Below are 26,518 nucleotides of genomic sequence, written 5' to 3' on the forward strand. Positions count from 1 at the left end.
TATAAGATGAATATTTTAAATTTGTCCCTATTTTTGGGACTGTATTCCCCCATTATTGGCTTAGTCCAGGTTTTGTGCTAAGGTTGACAGCTATGGCAAGAACTGAATTCACTGAATATGTTTGAGGGCTGTATTCCCTCATTACTGGGTTTGTCCAGGTGTTTTGTACTAAGAGGTTGACAGCTATGGTGAGAACTGAATTCACTAAATGATAGCCATTTAAGTTTCAGTCTCTCTTTACAAAGCAGCTGATGTATAGTGGTATGTTACTCTGACTGTTTTTTGCTCAGGGACCCTGGCAGTAAAATATATGGTGGCAACACAACATTTTATTCTAGCAACTTTCCAAGATTATACAAGCAATGTTTAATGTGTCCCTGGTTTTTGGGCTTTTGACTAATACATTTTGGCTTTTTCCAGTTTTCTTGAGCTGCGAAGTTGAGATGCAGTTGAGTATTGAGTAGCTTTTACAAGGAGCTGAGAGCTGCAGGGGAATAGAAGTTTAGTGTTTTGCCTAGTTAATACTATAGCACAACAGGTTGTGTACTTGCTTTTGATGCAGATGGCTGTAGGTTCTACTCCCACAAGGGGTGGATGCTGCCGTACTGAGAATGTTCTCCTTGGTGAAGATACTAACTATGAGTTTGTTATCAGTTTGCCATCCATTTCCTCTTGCAATATTATTACTAGCTTATCATTTTTTTAATGTAATATAGGCAATTTATTCCTGAGGGGCAACAGACACTTTATTTTTCGATGAAACCATGAAATATAAAGGTGATTGCTAGCAGCAACCGCTTCATTAGTTACAGATTTCTTTAATGTGGAATTATTTAGATGACTTACTTCAGAGATTGTGCATATTTACTGATAATGGACTGTAGAATTGTGCATATTTACTGATAAAGGTGGACTGTAGAATTGTGCATATTTACTGATAATGGTGGACTGTAGAATTGTGCATATTTACTAATAATGGTGGACTGTGGAATTGTGCATATTTACTAATAATGGTGGACTGTAGAATTGTGTATATTTACTAATAATGGTGGACTGTGGAAGTCTGAGTAGACTTTTGTATGATAAATGTTCTCAACTGGGCAGTTTTGCCATTATGGGTGTATATGGTTTGTTTCATTGCTTACTGGAAAAAAAACAAATTTAAAACACCCTCTAACAAGTGTACTGTATTGTACAAGGAATATAATTTTAGTACAATGAGGAAGGTGTATCAAAGAGCACATGTATGTTTCATATGCAAGGGCCTATGATTGAAAACAGCCCAAAATTAATCTTTATCTGCCACTGGCAAAATGTATTTTCTTTGAATGTGGGTTTCAATGCTGTTTCAATGAATGTGAGTTTCAAGGGCAGAGAAGTTTTAATGCTAAGTTTTCATTGTGAGACTGCATTGCTTTGTTTAACAGATGACTTAGTGTTTGTGCTGTAAAATACAAAATAAAACTTTCAAATGAAGTCCAACTCATCATAGAAGTAAAGCAGTATGCACATTAGTGTTTATGGTAAATGGAGTGAAATAGCCAAGTAATGGTTCATTGGAATGGCTGCAGAGGCTCCATTCAACCATTATTTTGTCAGGGGGGAAGGGCAGCAAACTCAGACAGGCCCAGCTAAACTATACCTCCCAACTGTCCAGATTTTCAAAGAATGAATAGATTTTTGCTTCTTATTTTTGGTTTGTTGTTCATAAAATTTGTAGTTTTAATTCCTAAATGATTTGCCAGAAGTCACTAAATAATAAGTTTCAGACTTCATAACCTTCAGAAAAATGCATGTTAAAGTAAGAGCTGTTCTATCAACTGTCTCAATTTATACAAGAGCAATTTTTAGTACTGTTTATATGTGCCCCAGTATATTTGGCCTTGTTCAGATTTACTGCATTAACAGGTTGAGAGGTACATGCAAATAAATTGCTTTATAGAATTAGGCATAGCCAACCTCTCAACTGTCCCCATTTTTGGCTCAAAATGTTGCTCTTCCCTAATAATCCCTCCATAAAATAGCAATTTTGGAAGAAAACATGGAGGGTTTACAATTAAGAAATAACTGTAATAATCAAAGTTATAGATTACTTGAAATGCATGTAGATTCTTTTATTTTGTCAGCTGCTCAAGGTAGCAGTACTAATATTAAAGTGTCCCTTCTTTGACAGGTAGCAGCTGTATTGTGTGTCTATTTTATATTTTTGCATCACATTTTGGTCCATTTTTCATAAAATTGTGTTTTTGGCAAATTAGTGACAAATCACTAAAGACTGAAGTTAGAAAATGACAGACATTTGAGTTTCAGATTTTATACCCTTCAGAAAATTCATACTAATGCAAGACCTATTCTATTATCTTTCTAAGTTTATTAGAGAAATATTTAAAATTGTCCTTATTGTTGGGCCTTTGTCCCACTTCTGTGTATGGCTTTGTCCAGATTTCTTGCTCTTGAGGTTGAGAGGTATGACAAATGTGTCAGGGCCATCACAGTCAGCCAGAGATTTCAAATTGTGACATGCTTGTTGCACCCCACTCCCATGTAGTGACTCTGGATGTGTCCAAACAAGGCAAGGAGTAGTTGTATCTACCTTGGATGGGGAGGACACACTGCATAAGTACTACAGTGGCTTTTCATCTGTCCTTGATTTTGCAGAATGGTCTGGTTTCTGTCGTATTTTTGTACTGTTGATTTATGCTTATTACTCAGATTTATGCTTATTACTCAAAGTGCCTGTTGCTCTGTGTTTAAATAGCAATGCTTTAATGACCATAAGGTAAGCTTGTCTGACATCGTAAGATGCAAGTAAGCTTTAATAAGCATACTGTTAAAGAATTGCCAACATTGAAAGCCTTTCTGTTGCCATGCAGAGAATACTTGTCTAGATAATGTATAAGCCTTGGGTATTAAAGGACAGGATTCCATTATTTTAAAAAGCTCATTACACTTGTTGGAGACTTCCAGTCATCTCTACAGACTTTACCCGTAAACTAAACAGAATGCCAATCATGTGTGGTCCATAACCTGTACAGTAATCCTTTAAGCAATGTATCTTGAGCTTGTTTCTTGTTTGCTTTTCATTTTTACTTTATCTTGTTTTCCCCATGAAACAAGTTGTCAGGCAGCAGGTCTTTTTGGATAAGAAACATTTTTACAAGGGGCATCACATAGATTTCTACTTTCAGCATGTTACTTGGTACTTTAATAAAGCTGAATATATTATAATTAGAACTGCAGTGCAAGGAGAAGTGGTTTGAGTTGAGTGCTTCTGGTTTTTCTTATACTTGATTTTAACTGGCATTCCAGTAATGTATTTAAAAAGTAATTTATTTTTTCATGCCTCACAACCTTTTGTTTCCATCTAGATATTAAGTAAGCTGTCATGCAGCCAATGCATTGAAATATTTTTATTCTTCTACACTTATTTTTGTCTTGATTGGACTTTCATAATGATGGTTTGCCACCCAGGGCAGCGTATTTAATTAAAGTTAGTTTTTTGTGATTTTGTGCATAGCTCCTCCCCTTTATGGTTGACCATACCCCTTCCCCTTGACCCCACCCATTCAGCTGTCTCCTGCAGCCCCCCTGTGATTTGAAGTCACCAGCCGCCACTGGCTTTGTAAGTCAAGCAAAAATTCCATTGTACTCGATGATTGGCCTAATGGGGGAAGAGCACAGGGAAACAATGACCTCTTTCTTCCTGGATGCAAAACCCTTAGTAATGAGGTGTGCCACATAGAAGGACTTTCTGACCACATTGGCAATGTGATGGTCAAAAGAGACGTTGCTGTCAACCTGTGTTCCCAGATTTCTTATAATGCCTTCTGTGTTCAGTGGACTACCATCTATGTGGTAATTCATGGCCTTTCTGTGGGATGTCAACATCATCACTTGGGGAGTTAATAATAGCTCTCAACTTGCAATCGTCTGTGAACTTTGCCAGCCAGAGTCCCTTTGTGTTGGCCTGGACTTCAGAGAAGTAGATACAACTAAGCTATCTGAGCTGTCAGACAGGAGAGGACCCAGGACCAAACCCTGTGGGACTCCACTTGTGACTGGTCGACAGTCTGACTTGAAGTCAGCTACTTTCACACTGTGGGTTTTATCTGTGAGCCAGTTTGCAATCCACCTAGTGATACAGGGGTTGATGCCTAGCTTAGTGAATTTTTCTATGATTCTTGAGTGGGGAATGGTATCAAAGGCTTTGACCAGATCAAGGTAGGTTGTATGAACCACCTTGCCTTCATCCACAGCTCCATACAAAATCAGAAGTTGTATTTACCTTGGAAGACTTTTCGACATAATTATGAAAAACAGAGCCTTTTTAATATCTCTGCTTATTTTCAATATAAACTGCCATGTAACCTTGCAAATAACCTTCTTATTAAGCTACTTTACTTCTTTTGGAATTGACAGGTATGATTCATCTGTTCGGACATAAGCATAGAGTGCTAATGTGACTTTGATTTCTTGGAGCAGTTTGTGGTTTACATAATCACAATAACTTTTCTGTGTTTCTGGGTGTGTAATCAGTTTAACAGTTTTAAAGATGTTTTCCAAAAATAAATAAATATATAATAAATAAATAATCCTCTCTACACTTTGAGCTATTGACAAAGTCTGGGAGTTTGTTTTTTTCAAAAGCGAAGGTCAGCATTACAGCTCAGTAAACTGTCAATCTGTGAGTAACTTCTGCACAAATTAAAATGTCTGAATATCAAATGGCTTTAGATTGGAGGGAAGTTTATTTTTATTTATTTTATTTTATTTTACATCTGTTTACCGAGAAAGTCCGACTGGACACAGGTCCATTTTCAGCAGAGGCCCGGGGAGAAAAGCTCCAAAACTAACAATACATGAGAGAGAGAGACAGCAAATTATGGATGTAGTACTCATACAATATGGCAGAGATTACATCTCGCAACAGTGAGAATCATTGAGGTACAGAATAAACTTAAAAACATTTTTTTTTACAGTTATAATTACAGCAAGGCAAATATCAATGAGTAAAGTTTTTAGGAGAAAGCTGTTTGTACATAGCTGAAGCTCTGAAACAATCTTTTGGTATGGATTAACCTGGGGATTGACACAAGTTATATGTTTACACGAGTATGTAGCATTATAGTTTATGGTTTTCTTGTTGATTTACTTTTTGCCGAGCAGTTGTTTGTTGATTTATTGATGGTCATTTTCGTGGTGGGAAATGACATGGATGAATCCATCTCTATTGTGATTTTTTTCAGATATTTTGACTTCCAGACAATTTCATTCAGTGAGTGGGTGTCATGTGATTACTGAGGTTGCCTATTTTACAAGTAGGGGCTTTTTGTGTGTGTGTGTGTGTGTGTGTGTGTGTGTGTGTGTGTGTGTGTGTGTGTATGTGTAAGAGAGAGATTTAATATGTATATTGAATATAATTTAGCAAATGGAATTCTTAGTTAAACATGCCCTCTTCTTGGGCAACTAGACTTGAGTAACCAATATTAGATCTTAGCCATCCAGCTGGGAAAGGTTAGTATGTGGATTTTCCATCTAGTTTGATGAAGGCTATGCTACTTACCCAAGGACTACATTTATGGCTATCCATCCAGCCATCGTGTTGCTGAACTACATTGTTTGATAATGAGAGGAGCTTTTTACAGAAGTTGAAGGTTTTTGTGTCAAGAACCTGTCCATAAAAAGTGGCTTGTTTATGTTGCATTGAAGGCTGTGGTCTTTGTAGTGAGCGTTTTAAGTATAACCAGTATTTCTGAGGTAGAGGAAGTCTCTTAAGGCAGGATCTTTCTTAGCCTGGAAGCCAATGATGATATTTATAGGGGCCAGTGAGAGACAGGGGAAAGCAAGAAGCTTTTTAGTCTGTTTGGATAACTAAGTGAACTTAGTCCTTTGACCTTTTTTGTCAGAAATGGTTGTAGTCTTTCTTTTGGCTCAGTGTTTTGCTGAGGCGCATGCCAAAATGGGCATTGTACTCAATAATGGTTCTTGTAAAGGAAGAATACAGGGATGTTATGACCTCCTTGTCCCCGGATGAGGTACCCTTACTAATGAAGTGGGCCGTGTAAAAGGCTTTCCTTACAACAGAGACAACGTGGTGGTCAAAAGCCACGTTTCTATCAACCTGGGTGCCCAAGTACCATACGACTTATTGCGTGCTTACAACATTGTTATTAATGTGATAATTTGTGGGGACATCACTCTCCTCAAAGGGGATGATGATGCATTTTTTGACATTTAGCTTGAGGCCATATTTCTGCACCAGTTATTTGTTTGGGTGAGACCCTCTTGCAGCTTATTCAGAATTGTTTTATTAAGTCAGTAATGTGAATTATTTACTTTATTACAAATTTGTTGGGTTATTTTTATGGATTATCGTATTGTAGGACTGCTGATGTTGACATTTTACGTAGTTGGACTGCTGGAATGGTTTTCCCAGTGAGAAATGCTATTGCTGCAGTGAATATCTGTTTTAAAAAAAAATATATATATATATATATATATATATATATATATATATATATATATATATGTATATTAACTAAGATGTTAGAGATAACTCTTACATTAGAGAATTAGAATTAGAATTTTAAGGCAAATGTTAGGCATTTATTACATTTATTCATTGTTCAAATGCACCTACAGTACAGCCAGGAGGTCGACTGTGGTCTTCCAGAGCAACAAAAGTGTTAACTATATGATATATTTTATATGCAGCCCCAAGACCATTTTTGTTCACTCAATGCAGCCCCAACAAGCCAAAATGTTGGACACCCCTGATCTAACCAGATCCTCATGTCCTCAGGCAAAGTGCTAAGGGCTTGTTCCCTTACCAAAAGGTCTGCCAGCCCTTCAAAAGTGGTGACCTGACATCTACTCAACCAGCTATGAAAATAAGTGCTCAGTTCAGCAACATATTCACATACATTTTCATCTGCCTTGTGTCTATGCTTATGAAACTTTTTCCTATACATTTCAGGTGTTAGCTTGAAACATTCCAACAAGTGTGTGTTTTACAGCAGTATAATCAAAACAGTCAGTGTCATGCATTTTTGCTAAAGAAGTTACAGCTTTCCCATGGAGTAAGGGAGTCAGGAACCGTACTCAGAGCCCTTGGTCAACTTCATACTGTTTACATACCCACTCAAACATATGAATGAAGCTATCAAAATTATCTCCCTCTTTAAACTGTGGAAGAAATTTACTGACCTTTTGTGCATCCGGGGTCCGGTTACTCCCTTCCCCATTACCTACATGACTCTGGCGAAGAGCCAGCATTTCCCTCTCATGCCTCCTCTGCCGTTCATTTTCCTCAGCTTGTAGACTCCTCATTTTCTCAGCTGCTTCTAGTTCCATATGCCTGACCTCCAATTCAAGTCTCTTTAGCTCCAGCTGGATTTTTAAGTCCACTGCAGAAAGGTTGAGCTGTCCATTCTCCAAGGAGGATATTGTATCTCCACTGTCAGTCTGATTGTCTTCCAGGCTGCTGTTTTCTGATGCAGCTGTAACCAAGGCTGCAATCAGGTCTGCCTTAGTCAGGTTTCCATGCACCAGTCACCTAGCCTGGCACATCTCCACCAGCTGGCTCCTTGTCAGCTTTCCATACTCCTCTGCTAACATGCTGCCTGCTCACCCTGACTAACACTAAGCTAACAAAAGAAATAAAACAATTGTGATCTGAACTCTGAGTATACACTGCATGGCTGTTTTAGAGTACAAAACACTTTTAGAGATCACTGTACATAAGCTACAGGAATTCACTCTACCCACACCACTACAAGCCAATTAGTGTTTCCCAACTAATCAATATGTGATGTGGATCCCACCACAGCAAAAAAATATGTGATAGGATATTCCAACCATTGCCACCAATATGTGATAGGATAACCCACCACTGCCACCAATATGTGAAGCCCGTGCCCTGCCCCAGCAATCAAGGAGCCTCAATCCTCACCACTGTCACCAGAGAGGGTGACTCCTAGAAGAGGAAAGAATAACTAATACACACAGTAAAGTACAATTTTCCTTAAGTGCACACAGAGATCACAGTCAGTCTGGGGCTGGTTGCTCCCTTGCTCACCAGGTCCCCAACAAGACTCCCCACTGGCACAGCTATAGGGTCCAGGTCTCAGCCTTGCTGGGCAAGCTAAAACTTCCAGTACCCTCTCTGTCCAACCAGTGCTTCATGCCCCTGCCCAAGTAGCTGACACAACACACACACACACTTTGAGAAGAGGTTATACAACCACACAGACCCTCCTGGGAAAAGGCTGGCACAGGTTCTCCAGCTGTGCCCCTATTACCCAGACCATACAGTAGTAATTCCTGCCACCACCCAGCTAATAATTATCAGCTACTAAAAGGCCCTTAAAAGGGTGTCCAATTATTACTGTGCAATATTATAATCCAATGGTAGTATGACTAAACAGTCAAAGCTTAATTTGGAGTGACTTAGACAGTAAAATCTGTAAATATGTAATGTACTTTAGAGGTTAAATTATCTCTACATAAACCAGCCACAGGTAAAGGTTTTAAAATATTTAATAATAAATAATTAAAACACAAGACAAAACTACTACAGTACAATGCTACTCAAGTTCAGAGATCACACAGAAACTTAAAACAATAGTGTAGGAAAGCTCTGATGTCAAAGAAAAATACTTAGCCTAACTTAGAAATCTTCTAAGTTTAACATTTCCTAAGAGAAATCACAGTGCTATAATCCTACTTACATACATAAAGCATAAGCAGTGCTGGGTTAGATGTTCAAGATCAAAATGCTTCTTAGTCTCTCACTCAACAATAGTTTTTAAACACTAACCAACAGCTTTCTAAGGCCCTCCCAAATTACATCATTTTGACACTTAGTCTGGAGTTCCCAGGCCACAAACTGCATTATTTAGCAAGTTAACACCTGCTCAGGAGACTACAACAATAAAAGGCATTTCACATATACACTCTAGCAGAAAGCAGAGCAATAAAGCACCTTCCACATGTAAATTCTGGCTCTTAACTTTAACCTTACAACAATGGGCATGAAACCTTCATCCAGACTCACTGGAGCCGACTTGTAAAACATCAAAGAGATTCATAAGATCTTTTCAGCTTCAAAAGACACGTTTGAAATGTTTGGCTTGGTTTTCCTTACAGCAGATGGCAATATTGCAACAATCTTGAAGTACACATTTTACAGTGTCTTCTTTCATTTAAAAATACAAGCCTGTATTTTAGATTTATTTATACAATTGATAGAATTATCTATTAAATTTGATTTGACTAGGCTGGCAGTCTTCGCCCATCTTCCTCCAATCTTCACAAAGGGATTGAGGTTTCTTTAGATGTAGCATTTCTAACAGAGCTGGGTCAGACATGGCTTTGTAAGTCATGCAAAAATTTCCTCTAATTAGGTGATATGAGACAGAGAATAGTTGGAGTTTTTTGAGTCTGTCCATATAGGACAAGTGTTTAAGGCCTAGGATCCTCTTTGTGAGGTACCTTTGCGGCATCTCCAGTTGTTGCAGGTGTCTAGTGAGGTACATGCTAAATGGGGCATTGTACTCGGTGATTGGCCTAATGGGGGAAGAGCACAGGGAAACAATGACCTCTTTCTTCCTGGATGCAAAACCCTTAGTAATGAGGTGTGCCACATAGAAGGACTTTCTGACCACATTGGCAATGTGGTGGTCAAAAGAGACGTTGCTGTCAACCTGTGTTCCCAGATTTCTTATAATGCCTTCTGTGTTCAGTGGACTACCATCGATGTGGTAATTCATGGGAACCAGGTTTTTCCCAAAGGGGATGACGACACATTTTTTGGCATTGAGCTTAAAGCCATGGTTCTGACACCAGTAGTTGGTCTCAGTGAGGCCTTTCTGTAGGATGTCAACATCACTTGGGGAGTTAACAATAGCTCTCAACTTGCAATCGTCTGTGAACTTTGCCAGCCAGAGTCCCTTTTTGTTGGCCTGGACTTCAGAGAAGTAGATACAACTAAGCCATCTGAGCTGTCAAACAGGAGAGGACCCAGGACCAAACCCTGTGGGACTCCACTTGTGACTGGTCAACAGTCTGACTTGAAGTCAGCTACTTTCACACTGTGGGTTTTATCTGTGAGCCAGTTTGCAATCCACCCAGTGATATAGGGGTTGATGCCTAGCTTAGTGAATTTTTCTATGATTCTTGAGTGGGGAATGGTATCAAAGGCTTTGACCAGATCAAGGTAGGTTGTATGAACCACCTTGCCTTCATCCACAGCTCTGGTGACTGACTCAAAAAAGTCGACCAGGTTGAGCAGGCATAATTTACCCTTCACAAGACCAAACTGTGTGGGATCCAGAGTTTGGAGATTCCCTATATCCTTGTTTATTAGGTCCATGATGATGCGTTCCATGGCTTTGCATATCAGACTCGTCAGGCTAATGGGACGATAGTTCCAAGGGTCTTTAGTCACTCCTCCTTTGTGGAGAGGGATGACTGTAGCAGTGCGCCATTCGATAGGGATAAAGCCTGAGATGAGGCTGTGATTGAACAGGGCACACAGGTGAGTTGCCAGTTCACTCTGTAGTTCATGAAAAACACAGCCAGGGATATTGTCAAGTCCCACAGAAGATGTATTTTTGGCCTTGGACAGTGCTGTTTTAACCTATGCAGCAGTAATACTGGGTGCCGGGCAATCTACTGGTATTCTGATTGGTTCTTTGGTAGGGAAGAGAGTGGTAAAGTTGGCACTGAATCTGTCGGCCAGTATATTGGCAATACCTGTTGGCTCAGTATAGGAGGTACCATTGTGCAGCAGCTCAGAGCAAATCTGGGTATTGCAGTGGAGATTCTTTACATAACTATAGAAGGCCTTGTGGTTGTCTTTACTATCTGCTGCAATTCTGTTTTCATAGCTAGCTTTAGAGGATTTGATGAGGGATCTCAACTTTTGTTGAGGTTGATAAGGGAGTTTTTCCAGTCTTGGGACTTCACCTTATTCTGCATCAGTTTCCTCCTTCTGTTGTAGAGTTTTATTTATGGCAGGAGACCACCAGATGGCTTCCTTTTTTGGAGGAGAGCATCTTGGTTCTATTGGGTATGGCAAGATCCATGCATTTGTGTACATTTTCGTACTGACTGGATATGTTAAAAGTGATGTATAATGTTTGCAGCTACAGTTGTGTTGCACGGTTTGGAATGTATAATGTTTCAAATGAGATTGTGTTGCTAAGGTTTATTGTCATTTATATAAATGTAACATGGCCTATGTCATACATGATAATTTAATAAAGATGTTTCTTGTTTTAAAAAAAGAACAAGAAAATCTGGAAAAAATCAAATATGTAATTTGCAGTATTAGCAATTTATGCAAAGCAACTGACTCTATCAACTGTAAAAAAGGCAAAAATTAGAAGGGTGGTTTAGTAAAAGCTACGTGCCATTAATTATCCACTCAAAGTTTACAAGCAAATTCATGATTAAGTGTACTGCCACAAGCTGGTTCAAATGTGGCCAGGAAACAAAACAAAACCATTATCAGCTAAGTTAGTTCCACTTTAGGAAAAGAGACTCTTAAGAATTTCAACAATGCTGGTCACTTCAAATGCTGCTGAATACAGAAACCAAACATCCAGTGAGGATTATCCTTTAATAAGGTTCTGTCCACTAACTATGCATATGTATTTATTTATTTGTTTTATTTAAAATCACAAGAAGCAGGACTTTTAAATGGTAAAACATTTAAAAATATTAAAACAATTAAATTATTTATAGAGCTGGTAGACAATACTCTGACATATTGCACATGTGCATAAATTCAGAGTCCTTCTAGAAAGAAACCAGCGATATGTAAGGAACAGTCTCCTTCTTAGCCCAGAAGGGAAAGCAGTACTCAAACCAGGTTATAAGGATACCTGTCCATGATTGTACCTTTAAATTAGGATGGAATGAGGAAAGGGGTATCACAGAACTAGAATGGGGCATGTTCAAATGTTAGCATATGAAGAAAACAGAAATTAAAGCAGAGGAACAAACAAGAGTTACTTGCTCAATAGCTGGGTAGTATTATTACTCAGTGTAAGCAGGACGGAAAGAAAAAGAGGTAGCTGTAAATAATGATTCAGGTTAGGAAGGTGAATGCTGGCAGTATCACAGAAATAGGCCAGTGACAAGGGGTACTGGTGGGACATGGGTTACTATGGTATAACTTGTTCGGTAGCAATCTACATAAGGGCTGGCATTAAATCTAATGCAAGAGAAAAGTAGAAACACCAATTCATGAACTGGACAAGGGAGTAGCAATATAACCTGCACTAAGAACGCTGATGGCTAATATACAGGAAGGAGGGACATGCTGGCAGATAAATGCAGTTTATTAGTCTGAAACTATATTAAGGAGGAGGAGGACAAGTTGGGAATGAATAAAGGAGTTGGGTAGAAGTAATGGGAATATATATTCATGCTAAATTCTGCTTGCCTGGTTGACAGTAGTGCAATGGCTTTAGTTCTGAACACCACTTTCAGCAAACATATGGTGTTGCCCTTTCTGCATTGTTGTGCAGCCTTGGAGTTGGTATATATAAGTTGGGGATGTGTGGAGATCTCCCCTACATGGGGATGCAGGGGGGCTTGCTCCCTGCGAGAAAAGCTTAAAACTCTACACACTGAAAGTGGTTTACAGCAATTTTTTTCACTGTTTTGCCCATCAGACAAAAAGCCTTCAACAAATAATCATGAATCCAAAGGAAGAGGGCTCTGTTCACAGCGGGATCTGATACCTCCAGGAGCAGACTAGTAGGTTCCATGATACAACCCAGAGCTACAGTGAAAAGTAATCAGGTCTGAGATCCTGATGGGTTTATCCAGTTGGTGCAAGTCAAGATCAGAAAGGAAAGAGTTCTGAATGCGATCATAACTATGGGAGAGTGAGTCAGAGATATCCAGATGAAGAGAATGTTAGGCAGCAATTATATTATTGGCTGGTTTACGGTAGGTGGAATGGTAAAAAAACAAGGAGATAAAAGATGGTGTAGTATTTCTCATGACGGGCGAAAGTAATATGAGGGTTTGAACAAGATATGAAAATAGATCTAGGAGAGACGTATAATAAGAGGCTAAACAGGAAAAAAGAGAAGGCCAATTCTGCTGCAAAGAAAATTGTGAGAGTAGTGACTGGGCAAAACAAGAGGTGAAAAGAAGTGAGGTAATGAGGTATCGAAAGCACAGAACAAAAAAAGAAGCAAAAGGATGACAAAGGATGTGAGGGCAGCTAAAGAACAAGTTAGAAGGATGACAGAAAGATTCAAGAAGGAGACCAAAGGATTTTAAGAATATAATGTAAAGAAGACAGGTGAACAAATCTGGATAGGCTGAGTAAACATGGGGAGGTGATCACAGAAGACAGAGAAGAAGCTGTGGTACTGAACTAATACTTTGCCTTAATCTTTATGAAGGAAAATAATGAGAAGGTGCCAAGAAATGTGCAGACACCAAGCTGGAGAAGGAATTGACTGTGCTAAGGAAAGATAAGGCAGGATGACAAAATGGGGTGCTGCCTAGTATACATGCCGTATTTGGCCAGTGAGCAGGCAGTTCCCTGAAAGAGAGCATCATCTTGGAAATTAATAATGGAATACAGTGTTACCCTTATATAAAGGGGGAGAAATAAAAATCGGGTGAACTACAGGTGTATTGCTACAACAGAGACTGCAGACAAAGTCATAATGAGAATCCTGAGGAACAACTTACATGGCAGCAGTCTGTAGGATGAGAAAATGAGCACATGGCCAGAAGCAGCTGTTAGTCTAACCTGATCCACTTTTAATAGTGGGTTACAGGAGAATTTCACAAGGGAGTTCTAATGACTGTCTGCCTGGACTTCACCATGGCCTTTGATTCATTTAGGAAACCTGAAGGGGCTAAGTAAGTCTGAGACAAAAGAACTGGGCAGTTGTATGGTTGAAGGGTAGGGCAGAAAGAGTTGTGGCAAAAGGGAAGATGTCAATAATAAGGTAAGTCATTAGTGGATTACTGTGGGGATAATTTCTGAGTTGGGTATTTTTCAGTGGGTCCATAGCTTACATATCAGAGAAAGAAAGAATATCTACCTCTTTGCTGATGACACTAAGATAGGCACAATAGTGGAAGATGGTGTGAGGGAGTCTAGAGAAGGTTATGGAAAGGATGTTGTCAGAGCAAACAAATTCAAATCATAAAACTTGGCTTACAATGCATGCTATATGATCTGGAGCACATGTGATGAAGACAGCACAGGAAAGTGATCAGGGGGAGGGAGATTCATCACACATAAATTGCACCACCAGGGTAATGTGAGAAGTCAGCTGTTAGGGACAGACTCCAGAAATAAATAAGTAATGTTCCTCCTGTACCAAGAATTGGTCAGGCCACATCTTGGCTATTGTGCGCAGATCTTGAGCTGGTACAAAAAGGAGACATCAGGCTGTTTGAAAACTGCTGAAATGAGTCCTAAGGGAATATACCACCAGGTTGTGTGACAAGTTGGGGAAGGGGTTTGGCAAGCAGCTAGAGGAGCTGGACATCTTCCACTAGAGACCAGAAAATACAAGGGAACATGCTAGGGTTGCTATCATGTACTGGATATGGGAAGGTGTCATTCTAAACAGAAGGGGTAAAGGAGGTACAGGGAGAAGACTGCAGGGTGCAAGTACTCCTTTCATCAGCAAAGGTTCTTCATGGAGGGGACCGTGGACCCATAGAATGGACTGCTAAATGAACAGTGGATAGGGATTTTACAGAGGCATTTAACAAGATGTTGGACAAGTGAAGCAGAGGTGAGGAGGAGAAGGAAGGATGGAGGTGAAGCAGTAAATGAGATGCCCATTAAGGCCAGACTACATAAAGTCATTTCTTTCTTCTGCTACCAAACAAATGTTATATAATGCTATCTGTAATTCTTTCTCTATGGATGTCTTTTTTCAGTATTTCGAAAGCATATTGTGCATTGGTTTCTTTTTTTTTCTTTTTTGTCTCTGACTCTCTGAAGAATTACTAATAGTCTGTTCATGCTCTGGCACCCTAATATATTTTGGTCCAGGCTAGCATCTTGATTAGTATTTGAATCACTGCCATCAACAGGTCCCCACAGTCTTGAATTTGTGTTGCATGTTTACAGTCATTTTCTCTAGCTGCCTGGATACTTTTCAGGAATTTGAAATGCTTGCCTTACTTCTTAAAAGGAAATTTTGTATTGTTCTCTTATCTCTTTGATTTTCTCAACAGAGCCATGTAAAAGGAATTGATAAGTGTCCTCTTTCACGCATAGCATTATCTATTATTTCATAGGGAGTCTTTGAATCCATACTTATTGCGGTACCAACACTTGGGCCCTGTTATTCATAAACATAGCATGCAGGAACATATAAGAAGTGTTCAGGTTTGTGATTGATACATGTAGTCTGGTCCTTTAATGGAGAAATACAAAAAAAGTATTGTTTAGGAACTATGCATAAGATGCACCCCCCCCCCCGTGGTGTGCTTAGCATTCCAGTATCCAAGTCATTCCTGATTCTATCTGCAATCCAACAGCTGCTGTATTATATTGTGTTATGAGACACAGTAGGTAAATTCTGCATAGTAAGGTATGCTTTGAATACCTTAGTATATATTTTTTTCTTCTGTACTATGCTCCACTGACACATATATGAATAATAAAAATGTTTTGCTTATTAGGCCTGCTAGTGAACCTAGGTTCATTTCCATAATATGATAATAAGGGTATCTGGCACTGTACGAGCTCCCATTGGTGATGGTTCATCATTGTCACTGTGTAGCGGCAGGTGAAGGTGGGGGTATAGTAGCAAAGAAGCCTGCACTATGGAGAAATCTATTGCTTTGTTTTTCCAACCATGCAAATAAGGCTTTGATTTTTTAAGACAGTATTGATATCTTACTCATCTCTGTATGCTGAGTGACATATTAATAGGGAAGGAGGATTGATATGCTGATAAACACAACATTATTAGGCTCTGTGTGTTTGAATTCCTATCAATTACCCTTTAGAGACTAGCTGGAATGCCAAAGGTGTTGTCTTGTTGTTGCATTGCATATGTTCAGGGAGGGGGACATTTGGATTTCTACCCCATACTCAAGTAGTAGAGCTATGGTAAGACAGCATTACTCCATTGTTTACCTTCCTTTATAAATCGCAAAGAGACTCAGTATGCCATACTTACACATGGTGCACACTGATAATGAATAATGCCCACACAATTTTTCTGTACTATATTTCGCTGTTTTTCTTATCCTAGCATTCATAAACAATACAAGGATAACTCATACCTTCTCCCTCCTAATTTTGGCCTTCTTACTGATTTGCTTGCAGCCTTAAATATCGAGGGGGATTACCGCAAAGTGCAGACAACATGTACACTTACTGAAATCTTACTGAGTGACTACAATGCACAAAAAATGTGGTAGGGATGTTACTGAATACAGAGCAGGCATACTTAGTGTACACATAGTGTAAGCGTTAATGAATCTGGCCCTTAGTCTGTTCTCTTGCTGATGCCATGCTTTTTATTTTTATCTGCTTTGAACATGCACACTGTTGTAAGAGTAGTTTGTTTACTGTTTGACAGCACAGTTCTTGCCATCAAATATTAACAGTTTGATGCTCTCACTGCAAATGTTCTCTTCACTCTGAGCCTGTAAATACTGAACTTAACATCTCATCTAAAATATTTGTACAGATTATGGATGTTTGCCAAGCATTATAGCTACTGAATGAATGCATTTTAAAACGTGAAATTATGAAAGCGTTGATAATGACATAGAAGCAATGCCACCTTCTCCGAACAGGAAGTAATACTGTTTTCACTATTATCTATAAATAAAAATCTATATCTATATCTAAAAATGTAATTTCCAGTTTTGTTGCTATAGGCAAATTCTCTCATCCTTTCTTAGTAACTACTGATTTATATTGATTTTTCCATTTCTATGAATTTGATGGGGAAAAAAACTTAGCACATTTCAGATTATAAAATACTTTTCTAGTTATGATCAGTGGTGTCTCCCTTTGCCATTTATATTTTCCGATTTGGCTATAATACTCAAGTTATTTGGACCCTCACCATTATACCATATAATGTAACACTGGCAAAGGTTACTTCACTGAGACTGTCTCACTGGGACATGTATTGTTGACTCCACCTAAGCTTTTGATTGCCAATGAATTATTGTTTCTTTAACAGCTCCATTCATGGATTGTTCAGCTTTAATTCTAATTATATGTCTTGAGTGTGATTGTCATAACAGTAATTATTTAAGCTGTGCTCTACAGCATTGTAAAACTCTCTGTAAAACAGTTTTTACCCAAATTGTAGAACTGTGGCATGCTTCTGTCTGTACTTTTTCATCAGTTTATATTAATTTTGCTGTTTTTGATTATTTTTTCAGGGTTGGAAATAGTCTTATCGGTGTGGCTGCTGTATTATCCAAAGTTCTCAAGGAATCAATCTTAAGTTCCCTTCTCTTTTCCTTCTTACAACATGTCTAAAATCTCCTGTTCTATTCATCAATGACTGTCTTTACCTAACTTATACAAAAGTTCCTGGAATGTGACTGTTAATTTAGGCTACATATGGTTTTAGTTCTGTTGCTCTCTCAAAATTGCTTACCAAGGCGCAACATTCACCATTGTCTCGATTTCCCAACTTAAAAAAAGATACCTCCTATATGGGCAACTCTAACCTGTCACCTACCCTATTAAAATTCTCACCATTTAATAATGTAGATATCATATCTGACCAAACCTTCTTAGTCCAACTGCTTGCTGGCCTTATCTATTCTTAGAAGCACAACTAAGTCCTTAGTCATGATTAAACGATTCTTCAGCACAACTGCTTAGGGATCTATAGACCATATTCCCAATTAAAATGCAGCTTACCAGTAACTGTAAACTCTGCCAAATCACCACTCTCCTCCCTTTAGGTGCAAGAAAATAAGGTATGATAATTTGGCTTTTTTTGTGACCCATATACCACCACTGTAGATTATATGTGAGTGACAAGATATGTTAAAATAAAGCTAAACAAATAAATGTTAATATAGACTGCTGTACACACCTTAAAACTATTCATAGGAAATGGGGTTGAATAAAATACATATGAATACTGTTTCCAAATAGTTAGTGTTATTTATTTATTTATTTATATAGGTTTCATAGGTGTTTACTAGGCTAATGACCACAAGGGCTTTTTTAAGCCAGCCATGCATCCCAAATCTCTGACAAGTTCTGATACCCTTGATAAGTGTAAGCAGGGTTTTGGGAGATGAACCATTTACAGGTTACCTGTGTCCATTAGAGACATAGGTGCCAAACCAGGGTTGAATTTCCGGTTTCCCATCCAACTGTCCATGTTGCACTTGAATTGGGTTAGGGAGGAACTCTGCTTCACATGGATGGAGATCCTGTTCAATAAATGCGGTAGTCTCTGGGATACATACCTATCTCTCCAGCTGGACCTATTTATATCACAGGCAAGGTTTAAATCTTTAGAACAGGTATTTCCGGTACTATTTGTTTTGTGGATATGCATGAGGTCCATCAGAGTGGGATATGACAATGCCCTGCATGCTGCCAGGCATAGATATCCCATCAAAAACCTGTAGGAGACAGAATACAGGGATAGGGCCTTTAGGAGGTCTGCATAGGACATTTTACTTAAGCCCTGTATTCTTTTAGTGAGGAACCTCTGTGGTCGTTCCAGTTGTTGGATATGCCTGGTTAGGTACATAACAACGGGGGCATTGTACTCAATGATAGGTCTAATGAATGCCAAATACAGTGGAACGATGACTTCCTTGGACTTAGATGCCATATCTTTGCTTATACATTGAGCAATATACAATGATTTCCTCACCACTGTAGACACATGATGGTCAAAGGCTACACTACTATCTAAGTGTGTCCCTAAGTCTCTGACTACTGGGTCAACTCTAAGGGGTGTGTTGTCAATATGATAGTTACCAGGGATGGATGACTTCCCAAAGGATACTATTATGCATTTCTTGGCATTTAGTTTTAGTCTATGGCTCTGACACCAGCTGTTTGTATGTGTCATCCCCTCTTGGAGAACATTTGTGTCAGTGAGAGATTCAATGACAGCTCCTAATTTACAATCATCTGCAAATTTAGTCAGCCAGACACCAATGATATTGACCTTCACTTCTGAGAAGTAAATGCCAAAAAGGAGCAGTCCAAGGACTGATCTTGAGAGACTCCACTTGTGACTGGCCTTTTTGTAGAGGTGGTCTCCCCAATTCTAACTTCCTGGGCCCTGTCTGTGAGTCAGTTGGCTTTCCACTGGGTGACATAGGGGTTTGTACCTAAGCTCTTGAGTTTGTCAACATTGCCTGAGTGCAGTACTGTGCCAAATGCCTTGGCCATGTAAAGAGAGGCAGTGTGAACAATTTTGCCCTCATTCATTGCTTTGGCTTACAAAAGTCCACTAGGTTGAGTAGGCATGATCTACCCTTGACGAAACCAAACTATCTGGGTCCAGTGTCTGGAGGTTTACTATATCTCTATTGATCATATCCATGATAATTTTTTCCATGGCTTTACATATAAGACTAGTGAAACTTATGGGTCTGTAGTTTCCAGGGTCTGTAGATGGCCCACCTTTGTGTAGAGGGATGACTGTTGCCTTTTTCTATTCATGAGGCACGAAACCTGTTTGGAGGCTACAGTTAAATAGTAATTCCAGAGGCCCTGATAGGTCATGTTTCATGCTATTTAGAAGGCATCCTGGGATATTGTCTGGGCCCATTGATGCAGTGTTCTTGGTCTTAGAGAGTGCAATAATTACCTGTTACCTAGTGATAGTAGAGGGGAGTTATATTTGATGATATTTCCTGAGGGAAGTTTGAGGGGGAGAGAGGGGTAAAGTTGGAGCTGCATTTGTCAGCCAGGAGGTTTGCTATGTATATCGTCTCAGTATAGGTGGCTCCATTTACAATGAGTTCTGCACACAATTGTGTATTGCCTTTGAGGTTGTGGACATAGCTAAATAATGTTTTCTGGTTGTCCTTGGCCTGGGAGGCCAAACCTAACTCAAATTTGGCTTTGGTAGACTTTAATTGTCAGCTGAGTTGTTTGTTTAGTTTGATAAGAGTTCCTTTATCCTGCTGTTTGCTGCAACTCTTAATTGTTGCCATGATTTTCTTCCTCCTGTCATACAGCCTATTGATTTCTTGATTCCACCAGGGTGGCTTGTTTTCTGAGTTATTTCTGTACTTCTTCCTGGTGGGTACAGCTGCCTCTATGCAGCTATTAACATGCTTGTACAGGGTTTCTGTGAACAGTTCTGCATAGGCAGTTGTGTTCTCAAGGTTTATGGGGGCTTGAAATTCTGTTAGGTTCTCACTTAATAGCAAGAGGTTTAGCAGGGGGTTCAGGTTTTATTTTTACTTCAAAAAAGATCATTTGGTGGTCTGACCTTACCAGGGAAGGCATTACAGTAGGGGGTGTGCAGCACTCTACCATATTAGTGAGGGCCAGATCCTGTATGGTTGTACCCCTGGTTGGTGTATTGACTATCTGGTCCAGGGAGTTTGTGTTTACAAAATCCAGAAATATCTGTGCCTGTATATTTGGTGTCGTATAGGATTCCCAGTTAATAGTGGGGTAATTAAAGTCACCCATGAATATGGTATTGAGTTGAATGGTTAGTGTTTCTAATAAGTTTACATACATGGTATGGGTTTCCTGGATCATAGAGGGGGACCTATAGCTTGCATGGAAGTGGTATTATATTTTGCCTATGGTGATTTGAACATAGAACAGCTCAAGTATATTGTCCTGTTTAACCAACCTTGAAGGATATTTATCTTTGATGTAAATAGAGACACCTCCACCTTTAGTCCCTGCCTGTAAAGTAGTTGACCTAAATGTGTGAAAGGTATTATAACCTAGCACTGTTGGTGTGCTCTCCACGGCTTTAAACCATGTCTCCGTGACCGTGCAGATGTCAGCATTCTCTAGGGTAAAGAGAGCTTCTAGGAAGGGGAGTTTTTTTGTTTAGACTCCTAGCATTGTGCAGTAATACCTTTAGATGTTCTTGGTTTTGATTTGCTGTGTCATGCTTACTTTCAGTTTGGCATTGCCTAAAAAGGGCACTATGGGGGAAGACAATGTTTTAGCTAATATTCGAAAGCCTAGTGGGGAGATGTGCAGACCATCCCTAGCAATGCAGCATGGTCTGTTGACCATCCCCTTACATGCTGACAAATATTGCACCCCCTTAGAATGACACCAGAAACTAAACCAATTTTTAAAGTCAATCATCTTTTGTAAATACTGTGGCATCATCCTTGGAGAAGGTAAAATGCTGCTCAGTGTAGGTTCATACCAGCCTGAGGCACATATTCCAAGAGCTCCATGATGTCTCTCTTCATATAGCCTAGGGAGATACATCTTGGGTTATTTACAACCACAAGGACTATGAGTGAGTCATATTAGTAATTGTGGTCCAGTGACCTGAGTGCATGTGTAATGTGGCAGATCCTAGCCCCTGATAAGCAACTGACCATAACTTTCTCCTTACTCAGCCTGGTTAAAGGGAGATCAGTGTGCCGCATGACGGAGTCTCCAATGACTAGAATGTTGGATTGTGTGGTGGCTTGCCTTATGGGCTAGAGGTAGAGGCTCCTTGAGATGTAGCTCTATGTGTTGATGTGGGTGTTGTTTTGAAAGAGTGCATTTGGGACTGCTGAGGGTATTTGTTATGTGTACTTCATCTAGGAGGTTTTTGTGGTTTAGGAAGGTTACAATTAAGTGCCTCAGCATATGTGGGTTGATATGTCTGCTTTGAATTGTGCATGATGTATGCAGCATGTGTACTACTGACAACCTTACTGACATTAGGAGTACTTTTATGTGAGAGGTTTGCCTCCAGTGACTTTGTGTAAATACATCTCTCACATAGCCTATCAGTTTGTTTGAGAATTTACTGGTTGTCAGTAAACATGAAGCAGTTTCTACATTGTCTCAGGATGCCCATGTCCACCAAGCCAGTAACGGAGACAGCAGGAAAGTTTATATCCATGGCAACAGACCCTTTTTTATTGATTAGACAGTTGGAGTGAGAATTTCAGTCACTGTCAGGAGTATCCGGTTTGCAACTATGGGGACAGTGCTTGTCACTGCAAACTAGTTGTCCTGTGTATTTGTTTTCTGAGGTAGGCCACTAACCTACATGGACCTTTTTCAGACTCAGCCCTGGAACACTGTCTGGTTAAGTAACTTGCATTGGAAGCATTTGCATTCTCCGATAAAATACCAAGGTTAATTATTATGATGTATAAAGGACTAGATGGAAAAAATTAAAGTTGGAAGGTTCCTCTCAGATAAGCTGTGTCTGAACAGAGGAACCAGGCAGGGGTGTCCTCTTTTCCCTTTGTTATTTGCTTTATATTTAGAGCCACTGGCAAAGAAAATAAGGGACTCAGAAATACAAGGATATATTGCTATAATAATCAAGAAAAGTAGGGTTTATTTGCAGATGATATTATTTTGCTCCTGATAAATCCAGAAAAGGACATCTCATTGTTGTGAAACATTTTGAGACAATTTCAGGTCTTTTCAGGATATAAAATTAATGAAGATAAAACAAAGGCTATAGTCATAAATTACGTACCCATACATGAATTGCTTCAGCATATTTATGGGGACATGATAAGATGAAGTACTTAAGAGTACGGATTAAAAAGACTTCTGTTATGGTAGCTAAGGATGCATGGGAAGAGACTAAACAAAAGATAATACAAAAACTGAAATAATGGAAACTCTTATTTATGGATATGAATAGTAAGATACAAGCAGTAAAAATATTTTTAGTCCCTTTAGTCTTGTATACTGGTCACACAAATGTTTATCAACATGAGGAGAATTTGTGGACAGTAATAAAGAATTGAAGGAGTTTATTTGGGAGGTGAATGGGGCAAGTGTTAAGTGGGATAAGATGAGCCTTTCAATAGAACAAGGTGGTTTAGGTTTACCTGATCTGAAGGGATATTTTATAGCTACACAGTTAAGGGCTCATATACTTAACACAAGCAGAAGGCTATAATGCAAAGAATTGATGGTAAAGCAGGGGAACTTCAAAAATAGAGAGGGAGTGGGATTTTGGATGCAGATCTGTATGGAGAATAATAAGAACCATACAGAATATTATATTCATAAAGTAGCAGAAAGTATTCTAAGAACTAAGCCAATAATGGGGAAAGGAGATTTTGCCAATAGGGATAACTGCAATTAGGGGTACAGCAAATAGGCAAGAGAAGGCTGGAATTTACTGGAGAAACATGGCAAAGGAACAAAGAAATTCAGAGCCAATAGGATGAGGCCAAGGAGACATTTGGATTGGAGGCTAGAGCTTGCCTTCCCTACCAGGTCTTGTTCTCAGAGTATAGGCAAATAGAAAGGAATATGGGAATTTTGAGTGAAAGACCTGCTCTGGTAGAAATTTGAGTTGAATCTAGAACAGAAGCAGCTGTTAAAAAAGGAATAATGAGTAGGGCATATAAAACATTGCACACTAATTATAAGAATTAATCAGAGGAGTTTCAAAAAGATTGGGAAGAATGACTGGAAAAGCAATTTACAATAAAATAATGGAAAGACATATGTATGTAACCAAGTCCAGCAGGTTTAGGATCTTTATTTGGAAGTGTTTGCATAGGTATTTTATACCCCAAGCAGACTTCAAATAGACTGGGTGTAATGAGTTAGCATATTTTAAAAATTCCCTGCAGACTACTCTATCAGAAATATTGGCTGAGCAAATGGCTATAAGTAAGGTGATGATTCTTTTGAGCTGGGATACAGAATCTGAATTGCTATAGTAAGGCCTTATTAACTTTAATTATTTTCGCTGCCAAAAAAGCAATTACTAGAAAATGGAAATCAAAGTCTACACCAACTGTATCTGTGGCATTGAGTATTATAAAAGAAATAAAAGAACTGGAAGAGGAAGCTTTAGAAAAGGGAAGGAGAAAATTACACAGAAGTCAATGAAAATTGTGGGAGCAATACTTGCATAATAAGGTTTAGGAGGAGGAGATGTGTGGTTTTAGGGAAGGCAGGAATTCAGCAATTTTTGTAATGTTGGACTGATGATAGCAGCAAAGAAAATATCTGCCACGTGTATTGTATTTAAATAGAAGTACGTTAAAATGTTTTTTTTTCTGTTGATGTATATTTGCCTATGTCTTAAGGGGTAATTTAATAAAGGTGTTAAAAAGAGAATAGAAGAGGTTCCCCAATACCATGGCCAAGTTTCCCCTAGTAGTATAAATATCAGCTCATATCCCCCCTGAAAAGAGGTTACTGGCCCAGTGGGACTAATTTGGTCAATAGATTTTAAATAAATAAAAGAAATAAAACAAACTTGCTAGTTCAGTGTTATATTCAGAAGAAGACTCTGCATACCATCTATTGATTTACCCATAACAAAGTTCAGTATGCATGCTATGAGCGGGATATAACAATGTTCAGTATTAATGCTATGGGTGGGACATAACAATGTTCAGTATGCATGCTATGAGCGGGATATAACAATGTTCAGTATGCATGCTATGAGCGAGATATAACAATGTTCAGTATGCATGCTATGAGCGAGATATAGCAATGTTCAGTATGCATGCTATGAGTGGGATATAACACTGTTCAGTATGCATGCTATGAGCAGAATATACTGAAATGCAAACAAGCCTGGAAAAAGAACACAACACCATCTGTCCAGCAGCCAAAGTAAGTAAGCTATAAACAAGATGAGCTAAGCTTCTCACCTCTGTGATGTCCTAGAAGGACCATAGTCATATTTTAAAAGTAAAAACAATTTTGCCTAACAGTGCTCTGTGTGGTCAGATGCATACCTCTCAACTTACATGTTCAAGAATTTTAGATAAACCCAAAAGTAATGGAGGAGAAAGGATCAAAATTGGAGACAATATTTAAATATTACTCTTATTCACTTTAAAAAGTTAATAGAAATATAGTTTTTCCATTAACATGCATTTCTGCAGTAAAAAAAAAACTTTAATGTCTGATATTACTAACTGCCTATAATCCTCAATTATTTCCCAGAAAGTCAAACACTTTATGAGTGACAGGGCAAAAATAGGAGGCAAAATCTGTTACATTCTGCAAAATTCTGGAGCGTTGAAAGATATGGTTACATGGAAAAAATGCTACTGTCCTTACCTGACCTAAAATCCAATTAAGAATGAGAGACAAAATACTTTTAAGGGTTTTGTTCCCTGTGCTTTGAAAATTTCTCCCTAATACAATATGTACAAGTTACAAAACGTCTTTCAAATTTGCTCCAGAAGGCAGTCGTGTGCAGATGTTGTAGACTTCTGTTCTGCATTCACACCACATGGTTAAGCAAAACCTAGTGACCTTCCTCTTTTCTAGAAAGTATAAACGTGAGTCCAAACAATAATGTAACGGGATTCTCATACACAACTCCATACAAAAATATCAATTACACAATAACCAATGACTTACCCACAGTTGGTGTGGTTTGAGCACGAGGGCTTATTTTTCTTAAATATTGTCTTTGTATAATGGCGCTGTAATGTTCCTGTGTATTCTTCCACCTTTTCTGATGTACTATGCATGCATATGGGAATTACATTCCATGCTTGCCCAGTACATCAGTGCAGTGCAGAGAAATCAACGTAGAAGACAGAATCTCTGTTGCTGTTTTGGTTTTTTTTGTTTGTTTATTTTTTTGACTGATATGTCATGAGGGACAGCCTAAATACAAGGAAAATCAGGCACATTTCTGTTTGCTTATTTTTGTTAAACATACTTCATTTTTCTCGTATTTTGATGTCCTGTAAGCATATGCCAATGGAAAAGTCTGTCCACTCAATGATATTTCAGTGGCCAGACTTTTTTCTTTCGGTATATGCTCGATTTACAATGGGCATGCCGGTTGGTCATGACCCGTTATTGTATAATGTACACATAATAAAGATCACTGCCACTGATGTTAGTTCTCACGCTGTAACTTAACATCTTAAAACATGCAAATATTTGTGCTTAGGGACCCTGATCATCACTGAAAAGGGTCTTAGTACCAGCTAATTTTCGGGGTAAAAAAACATGAAGGAAGGCATGAATGAATTAATTATGCACAATGTGCTTTTTATGAAAAATATTTTAATATTTAATTAATTAATTATATTTATCTATTTTTTTTATTTATTCATTCATTCATTTATGAAGTTTTCATTCAAGTGACTCCATTGCAGCCTTCAGCTACCTCCCTGGTTTCCATGGGGAAAATATTTGCCTGCATGCTTTCAGTTACCAGTTAAATTTACACAGAACGTAGCTAAGTCAAATGCTCTTACACTGTTACCAGTTTGTGAGAATGTCTGACTGCCTAGAAAATTTAAGAAGAAATCTATAAGCACGCTCAGTAATATTATACACACCAGTGAAGAGGACCTCTGATAATTTTCAAATAAAATCCACAGCTTTTCATCT

The sequence above is a fragment of the Protopterus annectens genome, chromosome 7.part1 (genome assembly GCF_019279795.1).
Source record: "Protopterus annectens isolate FY-2018-M chromosome 7.part1, PAN1.0, whole genome shotgun sequence".
NCBI classification, from domain to species: domain Eukaryota; kingdom Metazoa; phylum Chordata; order Ceratodontiformes; family Protopteridae; genus Protopterus; species Protopterus annectens.